The sequence below is a fragment of the Leucopleurus acutus genome (assembly GCF_964270905.1).
Source record: "Leucopleurus acutus genome assembly, chromosome: 8".
Taxonomy (NCBI): domain Eukaryota; kingdom Metazoa; phylum Chordata; class Mammalia; order Artiodactyla; family Delphinidae; genus Leucopleurus; species Leucopleurus acutus.
The window spans coordinates 106667414-106685293 of NC_139151.1; the positions used below are offsets into that span (position 1 = coordinate 106667414).

General features: G+C 53.7%; 1 protein-coding gene across 3 annotated transcripts in view; it reads right to left on the reverse strand.

Annotated features, from left to right (window-relative positions):
• SHANK2 (SH3 and multiple ankyrin repeat domains 2) overlaps positions 1-17880 on the reverse strand; it is a gene marked incomplete at its 5' end in the record, with an annotated part of 546538 nt that overhangs the window by 234731 nt on the left and 293927 nt on the right. The window lies entirely within an intron of this gene.

A 17880-nucleotide genomic window follows, 5' to 3' on the forward strand; every position in this document is an offset into this window, starting at 1 on the left:
AATGGGTCTAAGGGGTGATCCACCACCCATCTCCAAGACTGGCCACTGCTGGTGCACATGTGGGGCAGATCTGAATAGCAAAGGCGTTGAAGACTAAACTGACACTGCAATCACACCCATGAAAAATTGGTTGGAACTTGGGGTCTGACCCCAACCAAGTTAATTGCCTAAATCAACATTTTCCATAGGATTTACACAAGACCCACAGTATTGTAACAAAATATTCAAAATGTCCAGGATACAAGATGAACTTAGTTGGTATACAAACAGCTAGAAACATACCAGTTCTCGAGGGAAACAACAGATGTAAAAATATTTACTGGATTTGCTCAAAAACAAGATTGAGGAAAGAATCAGTGAACATGAAGATAGATCAATAGAAATTATCCAGTCTGACAGAGAGAATTACATAAACGTAAATTTGGGAAGCTCAGTGTAGCCCAACTGGATTAACTCAAGAAATTCATAGCCAGACACACCATACGCAGATTGCTGTAAATGAAAAGCCAATAAAATGTTCTACAAACAGAGAAATATGACTCCTCTCTTATAGATGCACAATTTGAATTATTGCAGATTCCTCATCAGAAACCACGGGGATCAAAAGGAAGTGGTATAGTGTTTTAAAAGGGCTGTTAAAGGACTTCTCTGGTGGTCCAGTGGGTAAGACTCCGCGCTCCCAATGCAGGGGGCCCGGGTTCGATCCCTGGTCGGGGAACTAGATCCTGCGGGCATGCCGTGACTAAGTGTTGGCATGCCACAACTAAAAGATCTCACACGCCTCAACGAAGATCGCAAGTGCCACAACTAAGACCTGGCGCAGCCAAAATAAACAAACAAACAAACAAACAAAAAAGTGCCGTTAACCCCAAACTCTACATCCAGTGAATACCCTTCAGGAATAGCGGTTAAATCAAGACGTTCTCAGGTGAAGAAAAAGCACGAGAATTTTTCTGCCAGCGAAAGCCACCGCTAAAAGAAATGGTGAAGGCGATTCTTCCACCGCAACATGGAAACGATACAAGAGAGAAACTGAAAATCAGGAATAAAGGAAGTGCAACAAAATTGGTAAAGAGCTGTGTAATAGGATGTCATTCATGTCTGACATTCTTGAAGATATTTACGATGGTTGAAAGTAAAAATGATTACGTCACATGATAGGGTTTTCAATACATGCAGATTTAATACACGTGAAAAAATAGAACATGAAAGGAGGAGAATGGGGGACCTACACGGGGGAAGGTTCTCACATTCCACCTGTAGCGGTAAAATATTAACGCTCAGAAAACTGTGAAAAGTTACGTAACCAGAGCAACCACAAACACATGAAGCTACACAAGTAAGAGTAAGACCTTCAGTAAGTAAATTAAAACTTGGAAAAGTAAACTACCCAAATTAAAAAAAAAAAATCAGGAAAGAAAAAAAGAGAACAAAGGACGGAGAGCACAAAAGTAAACTGGTAGATAACAATATAAACAGATTAATAAGTAGATCAAATTTAGTCTAAACACAGCAGATAAAGAGACTGTCAGAATGGAGTTTTCATCAACCACCCAATGATCTGCAGTCTACAAGGAATCGGCTTTTTATATAATGACACAGGGAAGTTTGAAGTGAAAGGATGGAAGAGATATATCCTGCATATACTAATTACCAGGGATGAACAGGAACATGAAATAATAATCAAAAGATCAACCCACCAAGAGTACATAACGGTCTCAAATAAATTTGCACCTAATACCAGAACTCCAAAATACAGGAAGCAAAATCTGACAGAACTGAAAGGAGAAAATGGACAAGGACATAATTATATTGCAAAATGTCAACATTCCTCTCTTAGCAATCAATAGAACTAGTACAGGGCACGTCAACAGAGGCATAAAAATCTCGGAAAAATAACATCAATAGGATCTAATTGACATTTAGAGAACAGTCCACAGAATACACACTCTTTTCAAGGCCTACAGAATATTCCCAAGAACACACATCCCGAGTCACAGAACTAGAAAAAGTGCAAAAGAAATTCAAAGCACGCAGGACAAAGAAAATAACAAAAGAAATCAGTGAACTAGAAAAAGAATAGAGGAAAATCAGTGAAGCTGAAAGCTAGTTCTCCGAAAAGATCAATAAAGTTGATAAGGTTTTAGCACAATCGGCAAAGAAAATAAAGAAGACACAAATTCCCAACGTCAGTAATGAAAGAGGTGCTATCACTACCGAAGAGACATTAAAGAGATGATGAGGGACTCTAGGAACAGCTCAGATAAATTTGACAATTTAACGTGGACTAATTCTTTGAAAGTCACACACTACCCAAATTCACCCAGGAGGAAGCAGATAATCTAAACTGCATTATAGCTATTAAAGATATTGAATTAGTTTAATAAACATCTGAAAAAGTCATCTTTAGACTCAAATGGTTTCACTGGCAAATTTTACCAATCATTTCAAGAGAAAACAGCACCAATTCTGCACAATCTTTCCCAGAAAAGAGAACTGGAGAAAACACCTCCCCAATCAATTTATGAAGCTAACATCACACTGAAACCCAACCCAGACAAAGACAGCATCAGAAAACCAGGCCAATATCTCTCACGGTACCCTCAACACAGTACTAGGAACTCAAATCCCTCAACATATAAGAAGAATAATACCTCATGACCAAGTGAACGTTACCCCCGGAAATGCAAGGTCGGTTCAATATTTGAAAAATCAATTGACACAAAGGACCACACAAACAAACTGAAAAAGAGGAACACAACCACCTCGACAGAGGCAGAAAACGTGTTGGACGAATTTCAATGTGTCCACAAGGAAACGGCGTGCGCCAGGCCTGGCCCAGGCCCCTGACTCCCATAGTTTGGCTCCAACTGGCTTGGGGAAGGCGGAGGCGGGAGGTGGTGGAGACCAGAGCCTTCTGGCTCCCCACCGGCCTCTGCTGCTACCTGAACAGCACAGACCAACGAGGGTTAGTGGAACTGCCTTGCTGGCCGGAGGGGGAGACAAAGATGAGGAAAACCAGGGGGCCCAGGCCATGCTGACGCCTTGGAGACAGAGCAGTTTCCCAGGAAATGCTTTCTGAGTTGAGGGGCTGGCAAGGACTGCTTAAATGGTTGGATCTAAGACGGCCCTGGACAGGAGAGACATTGATTACAGGGAGTACCGGGTCCCCTCAAAGATACGAATAACACCAACGATAGTAACTATAATAATGACAATTATGCAATAATAGCGATAGGCAATAAGAGAAGCAAAATGCCTGAAGTGCTTGGAAACGTCCTGCACGATCCCCCTGGCTGTCAAAGGCCTGTTTATAATTATTTGAGCCTAGAGTCGAATCCCTGTTACATATAAGATAGCGAATAATCAGCATGGTTACTTAGTTAATAACACAGCAATATTATGTATAGCAGCACCTGCCTACACTGTGGCAGACGCTGTGCTGACTGCTTCGCATTTAAATCAGTTGATCCTCCCAAGGGAGCGGGGCGAGATCCATCGTCCTCCCTCTTTTACACACGAGGAAATTGAGAAGCAGAGGGGCCACCCAGCCAGCCCACATGGCGTTGTGCGGACAGTCGGGGGTGAGGCTAGGGATTGAAGGCAGGCGCTGGGGCTCCGAGGCCTCGCCCCACGCTGCCCGTCTGAGATGGAAACCCACCGTCGCTGTACGTTTTGTGTGGTGCAGGCATTCCTGCGCCCGCTGCCTGAGCTCACGGAGGGTCTGGAACAAATGGTAAGTCCGTGTGCAGCCTTCTTACGGGATGTGAGCTTCCCAGGGGCTTCCTTGAGGTGAGCGTGTGCAGAAGGGCCGCCCTCCGTCCCTCTGCCCTCAATCCCCCTTGCCCTGTCCCTGCGCCGGGACCGTCCATCCTCCCGCTGGCCTCCTGGTGTGTCCGCAGCCCCACCTGGCCCTGCAGAGGCCACAACGTGACGGCAGGCCTCTGACTCCTCAGTCGACAGGGCCAAGTGGGCTCTGCTCGGAACAGTAACCTTGAAAACATGCTCCCCACTAGAAATCCTGGTGGAGGGATGCCCGATTCCCCGGAGGAACTTCTCCCCAGGGCTCCGATTGGAGCAGGGACCCACACGCCCCTCTCTGCGGCTTCTGCGCCCCGCGGCTGCCATCTAGCGACTGAGACAGGGAACACAGGGCCAGAACCGCTTCCCGAAAGGTCCAAGGAAAACAGCAAGCGGAGGTGGGGTCACTGTGTCGGCGGGTTCCTCCAACATGGAGGCTTCCCGGGGGGCTGGGAGGACGCAGGAGGTCCCAGGACAACTTCTGCATTGTGCTCCTGTGCTTGGAAACTAGCAGTTATTTCCGTATTACAAAACAGCTTCAGGTTATCCAGGTTTTGAATAACCAGACCCGTACCCTGGTATAGGAAGACGAAGTGCTGGCCTGGGCAGCCTGGGGGGCGTCCTTCTGTCCCCAGATGACTTAGTGGGGACCTGTGTGATCTTGGCCGGTTCTCCCAAAAGCTGGTTCGGGGAGAGCGGCTGAGAATCTTTTGGAACCGAGACTACACATCTCCCGTATCTCAAGGCAGTTAGATGGGGTGTGAGTGTGCCGGAAGCACATTTCCCCCGGATGGAGGGAGGGTGGGGCTCGGGAAGGGTGAGCAGAGCCAGCAGGAAGGGAAACTGGGCGGGTGGCCGGTCTCCCGAGGCCATCCTGGGCCCACCAGGTCTCCCTCCCATCCCAGAGAAGACGCACAAACACTCTGAATGCACCCCAACCCCAGCCCCCAGCTTCGCCATGCCCACGAGTCACTGGGACTCTGTCAACACGCAGGTCCTCCTTCAGCAGGTCCCAGGGGACCTGGAATTCTGCATTCCTAACAGACGCCCAGGTGGCCATGCCGATGCTGTGGTCTATGGACCACACTCAAAGTAGCAAAACCTTCCCACACGGCCCTTGACTTCGTTAAGCCAGGATCTCAGACTCCAGGTCCACCCGAATCCCTGGAATTCCCAATTCGGGGGCGGAACCCAAGCACCTGCATTTCTAGCAAGTTCCCAGGTGACACCACTGCAGCGGCTGCTGGTCAGGGAGCACGTCCGGAGACCCACTGGCCCCAGCCCAGGCCACCTCCGTCAGCCTCCAGGGTGGGATTCTGAGAGCCCCCCATCGGGGACTCTGAGAACCCCGACTTCCATGCCACCTCCTCCGCCTCAATCTGCCCACAGCGTCTCACGAGTTTTTTCACCTCGAAGCCGACGGGAGAGAGTAAACCTCCAACAAAGTGGAAACCAAGCCGCCACGTTAGTTATCGAAGTGCTGCTGCCTCCCAGACACGGCCGAAGCGGGGGCTACTTTGAAGCCGAGGGGAGAGCAGGCCCACGCTCGCCGCCGCCCCCCTAGTGCAGGGGTGGGGCGGCAGGTCTCCGAGCATCACCCCGGGAGAGGTAAGCTGGATGCAGCCGTCTCCGAGTCGGTGTGACGGCGCTCACGGGCAGCTGTGCTGTGACTACCAGGATATGCGGCTCCGTGCAGGCTCTGGGGGGGTCAAATAAAGCATCTTCCCACCCCAGGCACCTCCGCCCAGTCCAGAAGCAGTCACTGTACGATGAGGCGGGTGGTCCACCGCGGGGTGCACGGGCCCCTGGGCAGCGGAGGGCACGACTTCTCAGCGTGTGCCATTCTGGATAGCCTGGGACTTTGTTTGCCTTGGGGGCAGCTGGCCCTGGGTCCTCCAGGTCAGCCACACTCACCTGGAGAGGCGAGAGGTGAGCACAGTCAAGGTCACCTTGGCTGCCCGCAGTGGCCACCTGACACATGCCCCCAGTTTGCCCCGAAGGAGGAAGGAAGGGCAGGCAGGTGGTGGCCTTGTTTGAGGAGCTCAGAAGGAGAGGGGAGGAGTGAAGCGTCTTTCTGAAGTCATGGCCCACGGCCAGGCCACGTGACTGCCACCTGCCACCACTGTGAGGTCCAGCTAGGCCGAGGTCTCCCTGGTAATCGGACACCCCGCTTGGGTCGGGCGCGAGCCCCTGGGGCACATGATGTCCCAGCTCCAAAGGAAGCTGGTAGAAAACGGGTGAAACATTACCACCCCAATCCCCCAACTTCCCCTGGCGTGGTGAAGTGGGAACTCCCCTCGGGCTCTGGACTCAAGCCCCGTCTCTGCCTCTCAATTGGCTGTGTGACCTGAAGCAAGTGACTTAACCTCTCTGAGCCTCCGTTTCTTCACCCAGAGAATAGAGACCAGTGACTTTCGAGGGCGGGTCGAAATCACAACTGCAACCAAAACAATAAATCCTAAGGGACACCATTTATTGAGCGCCTACTGTGTGCAGAGGCCGTAAGAGCTTTATAATTATGGGGTCATTTAATCATCCTCCAGACAACGCCGCGTGATAGGATGACTGTTGTCCACGTGGCACAGAAGGGGAAACGGAGGCACCAAGGGTCAGGAGGGAGGGGTGGAGGCGGCATGGAGCCCAGGGGCTCTGGATGCACTGTGGTGAGGATGCAGGTAAAGCACTTGCCCCGGTCCTGGCACACACAGGGGGAGTCCACCCGCCTCCTGCTGCCCGGGGCCACCCAGCACTGTCTGGGCTCACCGTGGTGGGTGAAGGGCACCTGCCCCACCCGGCGCTCCCGTGCTGCGTCCCAGCTGTCAGTCACACGGGGGGCACAGCGTATGCTTTCGGGTCAGCGAGTCCCACATCAATGGCACACATGGAGAGCACCGCGTGACCAGATAGCGCAACACGCCTGGGTTTGAGAGTTCTGCCTGTCGGGTCACACGTATACATCACTCGTAATGGACATGAGCTACACGTAATAAAGAGGACTGGGACAGAACCACGTATTTCCCACCAGAACCACACCCAGTGAGGCAGGAGAGGCTGGGCAAGACGGGGGGACCCGAGTCGGCCCGAGGAACCAGTGAAAACACAGCCCCAGTCCCTGCTAGCTCAGGAAGGGTGCTCAGCGGGTCTGTGTCTCCTCTCGCCCTCCTCCAATGGGTGTGGCTTGGTGTCACCCATGCTATTAAAATGCTTTTTAAAAGGGCTGAACGTATGAAAGTTAAATGGTACCACATTAAACTGCATGTAGTTCATCAGGGCTGTGTGATCCACACGTTTTCCTTCCTCCAGCTGGTCATTAGATCACCTCCAAATGCATGCATCCACCCTTCCACCCACCCATTCCTCCATCCATCCACCCATCTACCCATCCATCCACCCACCCATCTACTCATCCATCCATCCATCCACCCACCCATCCATCCACCCCTCACCAAACTATCCATTCATTTATCCCTCCACCCATCCAGCCATGCATCACTCTGGCCACCCATCCTTCTTTCCATCCATCCATCTATCCATCCACCTGCCTGTCCTTCCTTCCATCTACTGTCCACCATACATTGAGCAGCCCCTGTTTTACACCAAGTTCTGTACTGGGCAGGCCATGAGGATCCAGAGAGGGTATTACGGTCCTTCTCCTACTAGATTCTCAGGCACTGGGAGGAAGAGCCTTACAGATGCAAAGACAAGCCAGCAAGCAAGAGCCCTAGGGGGTGAGACTAGGACAGCGCTGTTTGTATCGGGGAGAAAAGAGTCAGGGAAGAAATCACAGGGTGTAGGAGCAGGGGAGGAAGGGACATATGCGCTCAGCCGGCCAGTGTCCATTTCCTCCTTCTGGGGAAACACACTTAGCCCCAGTTTAGTGGATGTGCTGTGCCCAGTCCCCTCCAGGGATGGGCATGGCATCCTGGTCTGGCCAATGGGTCCAGCCTACCCCCTTGGTCACATGACTTAAATCAGTTCATCGAGACCCAATCCTGAAACTTCTCTCATGATGATTGGGAAAGAGGCCCTCTCCTCTTTCTACGGCTGCTAAAATAGTTGAACCGTAACCTGGTGCTGTTGGTGGCCACCTCCACATGGTACGGGGAGACCCTGCCAAAGAACAGAATTCATACAGAGGATGCCAGAGAAAGGGGATGGAAAGAGAGCTTCCTGATGCTCTCTGAACACCTGGATCCAGCCACACCTGAAGCTCTTATTCTTGACCTTTAAAGCTATTATGTTTCCTTTTTGGCTCCAGCCAGGTTGAACTTGATTTTTACCATTTGTAACCAAGAGGCCTGACGGATACGAGAGGTAATATTCCATGCTTCAGGACACAGGTTCTGACCTGTTAATAGGTCCAGGATCTCAGAAGATGGTGAGAAATCTGATGGAACTTTGGAACCCCCAGCCAGGGCCCCCGGGGTGGCTGGTATAAGTGTGCAGGCACCGACTCACCTTGGGCAAGTCCCTTCCACTCTACAAGCCTCAATTTCTCCGTGTGTGAATAAAATTTTTTCTTACTTAAAGCATCCCCCCCGCCCCCCACCAGCTGTGCTCAAATGACATCTCACGTCTTGCATCCTGAGCTGCTCTGGGTGAGGTGGGGGTGGCAGTGGTGGAGGGGAGGTTGTCCAGATGCGGTGCACACTGTGAAAACAGGAAGAAGGCTGTTCCTTAGGACGTACTATGGCAAAGTGGCCAGCTGTCTACCCCAACGTCAGTTCTCCACTTTTTCCACAGGTTGTCTGGAATAAAGGCTAGAACGCTCAGCCTTCCTTAAGATTAGGTTGTGGCCAATAGTTGGCAGAATAGTGGACACTTTTCATGTCCTTAAAAAGAGGGAGTGTGGTTTTGTGTCTTCTCCTTTCCTCTGCTGGAATGTGGATGCAATGGGTGGAATCTAAGCAGCTGCCTTGAACCATGAGGCAGCCTGTTAAGGATGATGGAGCAGCAAGACGGGAAAAGCTTAGATCCTCAAGCGCCCAGAGCCCCCACCCCAGCGTCGGACCGTCTTCCTCTGTCTCCTCTAACATGACAGAGGAACAAACCTCTACCTCATTTAAGCCGTGGTTCTCGTACGTTTTCCTGTCATGTCGAGATGCTCCAGCTGAGGCGGAGGGAGATGGTGAAGGGGAGGAGGGTCTCTTCTTTCAAGATACACGTGTCTGGATTTTGACACTAATTGGAAAGCATCCTATCTATTAGAGTTCTCCAGCCACGCCTCACTTGTATATCTCCAGGCCCAGACCTAAATCACTAAAATACTTTCTACTCCCAAGCAACCACTCTTTCTCAGATGGGTTCTCGTCATGGGTTTAATCAAACCATAGAACCCGCATGTGGAAATAAAGGCTCCTGGGAGCATATGGGGCAGCTGTGCCCATGGCCTGCTCCCACAGGTAGGGGGGGTGTTCCTCACTTGTTAAGATGTACCTGTCGATTTCCTTTTTGTTTCATAACAACTCCATTTTGTCACTCTAATTTTAGTGGCAATGTTTTTGTTCCAATCAGCGATCATTTTGGAAAAGTAGGCTGCTGGAAGAGTTCTTGGCATACAAAATGACAAGCAATTTTTAAACGGCATAAGACTGATGATTTTTAACCACACTGAATTCTAAATCTGTTTCGGGCTGGTTAACTCTCGTTACAAAATAACGAGCTCTTTCAGATTGCTGTCCGTTCTGCTATCTCCAACGTGGCAGGCCTGTGTGGTGGGCCTCCTGGGCGCTGGCCTGGATCACTAAGGGGGCAGCAGGCAGGGTCCCTGCCCTGGGGAGCCGCGCACAGTCAGGGGGCGGGGACACACATGTGGGGAAGTGTCACAGCAGATGCCCACCTGAGGGCTGGGCTTCGTGCACCACACGCTGGCTGCAGATAAGATGCCAGGCCAGAGGGGGCGAGGGTATCACTGCAGCCTTCCAGCCCACACTCCTGCCCCAGCTCCGGGAGGCACCAGCCACACTGACCTCACTCTTCAGAGTCAAAATTCCAGGGTGTGGCGAAGCCTGGCAGGTCTTCAAAAAGTGAAACATAGAATTACCATATGACCCAGCAATTCCTCTCCTAGGTGTGGCCCCCAAAGAACTGAAAACAGGGACCCAACCCAACACTTAAACATGTTCATAACCGCCGAAAGGGTGGAAACAACCCAAACGTCCATCGCTGGATGAATGGATAAATAAAATGTGGCGTAGCTGTACAATGGGATCTTCTTCAGCGCTAAAAAGGAAAGAGGCACTGAGTTATGCTACAACACGGGTGGACTTACAGAACACTACACAAGGTGAAGGAAGCAAGACACAAAGGGCCACATGTTACGTGGTCCCTTTCACATGAAATGTATAGAAAAGGGAAATCTATAGAGACAGAAAGTAGATTGGGGGACGATGAAAACGTTCTAAAATTAGATGGTGGTGATGGTTGCGCAGGTAGGTGGGTATTCTAAACACCACAGAATTGTCCAATTTAAAATGGTTCATTCTGGGGACTTCCCTGGCGGCCCGGTCCAGTGGTTAAGACTTCACCTTCCAATGCAGGGGGTGTGGGTTCAATCCCTGGTCGGGGAGCTGGGATCCCACATGCCTCGGGGCCAAAAAACCAAAACATAAAACAGAAGCAGTACTGTAACCAATTCAACAAAGACTTTAAAAATGTTCCATATCAAAAAAGTCTTAAAAAAAAAAGTGTTAAAAAAAAATAAAATGGTTCATTTTACGTTATGTGAATTTCACTTCAATTTAAACACATCTGAAAAAAAGATTCCAGAACATTCTGCCCGGGGCTCTGCTTGGCCACCACTGCCTTCCCTCCAAGCCCACACTCCTCGGGTCACCACCTTGGATGCTCTGGGTCTCTCCTGCCCGACCATGCAGGGCCCTGGGCCAAGAAGCAGCGGCGGGTGGGGTGATGGAGACAAATACACAGGCCTGGTTCAGCGCCGGGGTGGCCACTTGCCAGCTGGGAGACCCGAGAAAGCTGCAGAGCGTCTTGGAGCCTCGGTTTCCTTCCTTGTAAACTGGAGAGAGTCGCACGTCCCGGGCCCCGTTGTGTAAGGTGAGCTCCCAGCCCCCTGTCTGTAAGCGCAGGGGCCACGTCTGGTGGTGGATTTATTCAGGGAGTTGGTCCTGACCCGGCGAGGGATCTACACCAGACCCGGAATTGCTGACAAAATGGCAAGCGAGGCAGACAAGGTCCCTGCTGTCACTCAGGGGACAGAGGAGGAACAGATAGACCCCAACCAGCCAAGGAGTTTCATGCTACCAAGAGGAGGGCAGGTGGGCCCTCGACGCGGTGTCTGAGCTGAAATCAGAGGCCGGGAAGGAGCGAGCTGGTGGCAAGGGCACTGGAGCTGGGAACAGCGCGGGAACAGAATGTGCGGGCCAAGCTCCCGAGAAGGGGTGCGGGCACATGCGCGACGGGCCTCAGAGCAGGCGCTGTTCTAGCGGAGGGGCTGGTCTCTGCGGGAGAGAGCCCCGCCCCCTACCCCCCCCATCTCCCGAGTAGGCGGGCACCACGCTGCGCTCCTGATTGGCTCAACAAGCAAAGGGAGGGAGCGGCCATGGGTCGGGGGTTTCCTGGGCGGGAGAGCAGGGCTGCGGAAGCCTCAGGCCTTGGGGAGCTGCGAGAGGGAGGAGCGAGAGGGCGCCTTCCCTCTGCCCCCGGGCCTCTGTGACCCACCATCCCGGATTCACGGAGCCTGTGCAGGAACCCGCACACACAGCTCGCAGGCTCTGCAAACAGCAGACAGCCGAACGCACCACGCTTGTTGCTAGGACGGGAAGAGGCAGGGAGAGCTTCCGGGGGGAGGCGGCCCTTGGATCAGGCTTGGTGGAGAAGCAGGGCTTTTGCCAAGAGGAAAAGAGCTCACGCTCAGGAGCAGAGCCCGGGGCCCCACGCTGGCTGCGTGGGCCTTGGGGAGGAAGCTTCACCCTCCCCACCGCCTGTGCCGCAAACCCGGCGGCAGGGCCGCTGCTGGTGCCCGGCTGGCCTGCCCTGGTGTGCACAGTGCAAGTCCCGGACACACTGGGGGACACAGCGGGTCACCCTGGGCCCAGGAGGCCACTCTGCGGCTGGACCCTGACTGCCGTGCAGCAATGGACCGGGGCCCCTGCGCCACGCGGAGACGCCAGGTGTCTCTACGGGGGTCACGTGAGTTCTCGCCAGGCCCAGCAGGACCGTCTGCGGGCGAAGGGACCGAGCACAGAGAGGGCAGGTGACGTCCCCAGGTCACTGGGCCAAGCCGGGGTCCCCACCAGTGCAGGCACGGACATCCCAGCAGCTCTGCCCCCGCGGGGAGCCCCTCCAGGCAGACCCTGAGGGTGGAGGCATGACCCTCAGACATGAAGGGTCACTGGACACGAGTCCAAAGGTGACAGACCTGGCCCCGTTCAGCCAAGCAATGCCCCAGGACCTGGACTTGTCCTGTCGGTGCCAAGTCCCTGCCAGTGTCCGGGAGGCAGGTCTCCAGTGTGGCAGCAGAGGGCGCCATGCTGAGCACCCGGTGTGCTGGGCGCCGCCACCCTGAGCCTCTGGGGCTCCCTGCGGGGTTTGTCCACCCTGGTTAAAAGTCCCTCTCTCCCCTCCTGTAACTCAGGGGTGGGCTCTCCTCCGTGGAATCCAGGCCCCCCACCCCAGGTGTCGGCCAGTGCGAGGGGGTTGGGGTGAATGAATGAACGAGGGGGTGAATGACCGGCCCCGGGGCTCCGGTCTCCCGTACCGGGGGAGCATGTCCTAACACCCGGACCCGCCAGGCCTCTGTTCCCGGCAGTAAGTAGGGCAGCCCCGTGCACCTGGCAGCCGGCAGGTGATGCCAGCTGCCCTTCTTTGCTCTCACAAGTGTCCTCGTTTGGATGGTAAATGACGCGGTCTCCCTGGCAGTGAGACTCCTTCTAGGAGCGTCCGCGAGAAAAGCCGGGAGCTTCAAGAATAAGAAGTGGGTCAGATCACCGCTGGGCTTCTGCCCCTGTGCCAGGCCTCAAGGACAGCTCGGCCCCGAAGCCAAGCGGGAGCGGCACGTTTACCTGAGTGGGTGTTCAAGGGACACACCGCGCAGCCGGGGCCTCTGGAAGAGTCCACGGCACTGTGTATGCACACACGTGTGAGCACGTGTGCACACGTACGGTGCACCATGCAGGCGTGCATGTGTACGTGTGTGTGTGTGCAGCTCTCACTGACCCTCACTGAGGTCTGTGACCCCTGCCCCCAATGCTCTGATCTGTGCCAGTGGGAGAGGCTCCAACACGCATGGCATCCTGCAGACCCGGGAGGCTGCCCACACGAGGCTGCCCCCATTTCCCACCCCGACGCGGGTCACGGAGGGGACCACTGTGAGGGTGTGACCTCTGGGTGGCATGTCACAGCAGGTGTGTGGCACGACCTGGGCCCCCATCTCTGATGGGCAGCGTGCAGTGGGGGATCAGGTCAGATGAAGCTCTGGTCTAGGGGAGAGAGAAAGTTCTAGTTTCCACTCCAGTATCCCGCATGTGGGATCAGAGCTTGGCCTTCTCTCCTGTTCTTTCCTCGGGTGTCCTTCCGGGAAACAGAGCCACCAGCCCAGTCCCTGCCCCAATAATAAAATCTAGGAACACGATGCAGGCTTGGGGAGGCCCTCGGGGCGACTGCTAACATCGCTACTGATCTGCTTGGGTGGGAACTTCCGGAGCCCATCAAGGTCATGGTCAGGCACTGTCCTGATTTGCTGTCCGGCTAAATTATTTGACAACCCCTCCCCCTCCCCCACTGCTGGCCCTAAAAGACCCATTTGGATGGACGTCATCGTGCTGAGAATGCCAGTGAGCCCGGGTCCCAGTGTGACTGCCAGGAAGTTACTTAACCTGTAGAGTCCTTCTCTGTAAAATGGCCCTTTGTGTCCCGCAGAAGACACTTGGGAAAAAGAACCGGCACTTTGAGAAGTTGTAACCATTTGCAAGCCAGAAGCACTGCGGTGACAAGGAGAGTGACTTTGGTGTCAGTTTTCTTAGCCCTAATCAGAAGGTGGGGCTTCCCTCTCCTTAGAAAAAGGCTCCCAGAGTCCTCCCTGCTCCGAGTTCAGTCCCTCCTCCCCACACAGCACCCCAGGGGTTAACAGGCTCGGGGGACCCTCCACTGGTCCTGAAAGGAGGGGAGGGAGGGACGCGGGCAGCCCCACGGGCAGAGGGCACTGTTCAGAGACACGGAGGCTGGGGCGCGCTCTGGGGCCACCCTCCCCACTGGCTAATGCTAAAAAGGCAAGGGCAGCTGGCTCCCTGGGCACCTGACAAAGGAAGGTGCTCAGCCCGGGGTGGGGGGGCTCCACGGAGAAGCCCAGGGGCGGCTCCTCTGCACACATGGAGGGCACACTGAGACCCTTCTGGATTCGGGTGAAGGGCCTATTTGCGTCATAAGCAGGGGCCGCTGGGGCACACTCGCCACAGTCCACAGCTGTGCCGAGCTGGACCCCGTTCCTGGGCACCTGGCTGCATTTGGCCATGATTTCTCAACACAGGTCTCTAACGGAGGCAACCTGGAGCCGGGGCTCCCGCTGCAGGGGGCACCGGAGCCCGTGTCTAGTCGCAACAGGCTTCTGCAGCCTGGCTACCGCTCCGCGCCCATCCTAGCAGGTGGTCCACGGTGCAGGTCAGCCTGGCCCACGGTGGTCAGCATGGCCACTGCTGAGCCGAGTTTAGAGCCCGATCCTTGGGTGGGGGGAGGCTGGAGGGCGCATCAATAATACATACTCCCTGTGGCCAAATCCCAACCTCAGCTGAGCTGCAGGAAAAACTCCCAATGCGCCGCAGCCCGTGCCATCAGGAACCCTGGGTGTTTTCAGAACAAGGCGCCTTTGTTTAAAGATGGCAGCCCTCTAGAGGGTGATCTCTGAGTACAAGCACTAAACGCATGCCCTCGGGCACCAGGTGGAGGCAGGTGGTGGCATATCCAAGTCAGCAGAGCCTCTAGGAAAGTTTAGGGACCCAGTGCAAAATGAAAATGGGGGTGGGGTGGGGAGGGTGTGCAAAAACGATGAAGAATTCCAGGATGGCGACTTGGGAGTGTTAAAGAGGTGAGGGCCTGTGCAGCGGCGGGTCTCGCCTGCCCCTGGAACCAGTCCCTGCTGATTTGAGAAAAGGTGTATTCTATGTCCCCAAGTCCCCTGCCCCGAGGGCTGTAGGCAGGTCCTATCTTTAGGGAGCTGCAGAGAGCTGCACCCCGAGAGGACCCTTGGGGACTCCCTGAAGGAGAGAGACGGGATACAGTCAGATGTCTGTCCCGGACATCAGTGCAGTTCTAGGGCTGAAGACAGAGAAGAGGTGGCTTCACGCTGGGCAAGGTACCAGGGCAAGCTGATTCAAGGCGACGCATCCTGAGGACATGGACACAGGGCTTTTACATTGTGGGACTTCCCTGGTGGCACAGTGGTTAAGAATCCACCTGCCAATGCAGGGGACACAGGTTCGAGCCCTGGTCCGAGAAGATCCCACATGCTGCGGAGCAACTAAGCCCATGCGCCACAACTACTGAGCCTGCGCTCTAGAGCCCGCGAGCCACAACTACTGAGCCCACGTGCTGCAACTACTGAAGCCTGCACGCCCAGAGCCCGTGCTCTGCAGCAAGAGAAGCCACCGCAACGAGAAGCCCGCATACCGCAACGAAGAGTAGCCCCTGCTCAGCACAACCAGAGAAAGCCCGCGTGCAGCAACGAAGACCCAATGAAACCAAAAAAAAAAAAAAACAAAAAAAAAACTGTGAGGCTGCTCGCTGAAGTGCTACTTGCAATAGCAAAGTGGATAGCTGGATAGCCAGTGTCATGTCAATGTCACATCAATGACATCAGTGATGGACATTGTCCATCAATGGCTCAACCACGACGGCTTCCAGAAATGGTGTTTCAGAAGACTGTTTTCAATCCATGACACCAAGTCCTTTGTCACTTGGGAAAGAGAAAAAGTAGGATCCGTAATTTAAAAGGATTCATTCGACTTTGTTTAATATGTATTTTTACTCAAAGAAGGACCAAAATTTAGGGTGGGGATTATCAATGTGGGGTAGGATTACGAGTGATTTTTGTTTTCTTTGTACCTTTCTATGTTTTCCAAATTCACTGCAGGACCAGACACGATGAGTATGATAACATGTTAATTTAAAAAGCGGATGCCTCTCCAAAGATTATACACAAACGGCCAATAAGCACATAAACAGATGCTCAGCGGGCTTCCCTGGTGGCGCAGCGGTTGAGAGTCCGCCTGCCGATGCAGGGGACACGGGTTCGTGCCCTGGTCCGGGAGGATCCCACATGCCGCGGAGCGGCTGGGCCCGTGAGCCATGGCCGCTGAGCCTGCGCGTCCAGAGCCTGTGCCCCGCAACGGGAGAGGCCACAACAGTGAGAGGCCCGCGTACCACAAAAAAAAAAAAAGAAAGGTGAAACAGAGTTACCACGTGACCCAGCAATTCCACTCCTAGGTGTGCCCGAAAAGAACTGAAAACAAGTGTTCAAACCGAAACTTTTACACGAATATTCACAGCAGTACTAATTCAAAAGCCAAAAAGCAGAAACCCAAATGTCCATCAGCTGATGAATGGATCAACAAAACGTGGTCTACATTTACAAGGAAATATTATCCAGCCTGAAAAAGAAATGAAATTCTGACACCTGCTGCAATGTGGATGAACCTTGAAAACATTACGCTAAAGCAAGTCAGTCACCCAAGACTGCATATAGCAGCCTTCCATTTATAGGAAGCGTCCAGGATGGGCAAATCCGTGGAGACAGGAAGTAATGAGTGACTGCTAGGGGCTGGGGGAAGTGGGGGATGGGGAGTGATTGCTAATGGGACAGGTTTCTTTCTGGGGTGATGAAAATGTTCTGGAATTAGATAGTGGTGATGTTTGCACAACCTTGAGACTAGACTAAAAGCCACTGAAGTCTACACTTTAAAAGGGTAAGTCTTATGGTTTGAGAAGTTCATCTCAGTTTAAGGAGATAGAAAGGTGGGTGCCACGTCTGAAGTCCTTCAGATCGTAGAGGGAAGTAAAATGAGGCAGAAAAGGTTTGAACGTCCAGCACTGATCTTACACCTGATTTGACTAAACACTTTTTTTTTTTGCTGCGCCGCATGGCATATGGGATCCTCGTTCCCCGACGAGGGATTGAACCCATGCCCCCTGCCGTGGAAGTGTGGAGTCCTAACCACTGGACCACCAGGGAAGTCCCTTGTTTAACCACTTGGAAGCTTCTGGAAGCTGCATTTGCTGAACACGAGTGCTAACTCTCGATTTACATCTGTGGGTGGTGCCCAGGCTGCCACTTCCTGCCCTGTCTCCCGGGCTCCCTGGTGCCAGGTCCTCTAGGAACCCGGGCTCCTCCCTCTCCTGGCGGCCCCAAGCCCACAGACCCTGCCCGGCTGGGGACAGGGGATATTCAGAGCGTCCTCCCAGATGCTCTCCTTGGCTGTATGATTTGCTGAAGCAGGAGGCTGGCCCTTACACATCTCCTTTACATATGCATGTCTTACATTTAATCTGCCAACGTGAGAGTTCATCTTTCCCAGCATGCAGCCCCCATAAGCCAATGTTTATTCATTATCCCCGGATCTGTTTCCTATCGTCTATTTCAGAGGAGTCAGAAACAACATCTTAACTCAATAACAGAGCACCATATGATGCTTCCGTTCTCCAAAATGAGCCACGGCTCACTCTGGGGGGGTAGCCCTTGGGTCCTGTCTGTGTCCCAGCTAGAGAGGGGCTCCTGGCCTGGCTAACCATCCCTAAACTGGGTGCCCAGGGAGCGGCCGCGGGTCTGTCCTCACTAGAATGACAGATGGCAGGTCAGTGGCCACCTGCACATACTGGGAGCAGCTCATTCATCCCACCTCTTGCAGGGCATGACAACACCCGTCTTCTGGGGCCCCCAAGAGGCCAAGTCACTCATGACACGGACAAGGGGGATGGGGCAGTCGACTGCTCCAGCAGGATGCCCTAACCCCAGCGCCACTCCGCCACCTCTGCCGGGTGGGCTGGAGGTCCAGTTCCCTGTATTTGCAGGCGGGAGGACAGGCAGAGACGGAGGCCACTGTGCCTCTGGGTCAGTTGAAGGGACTGCTC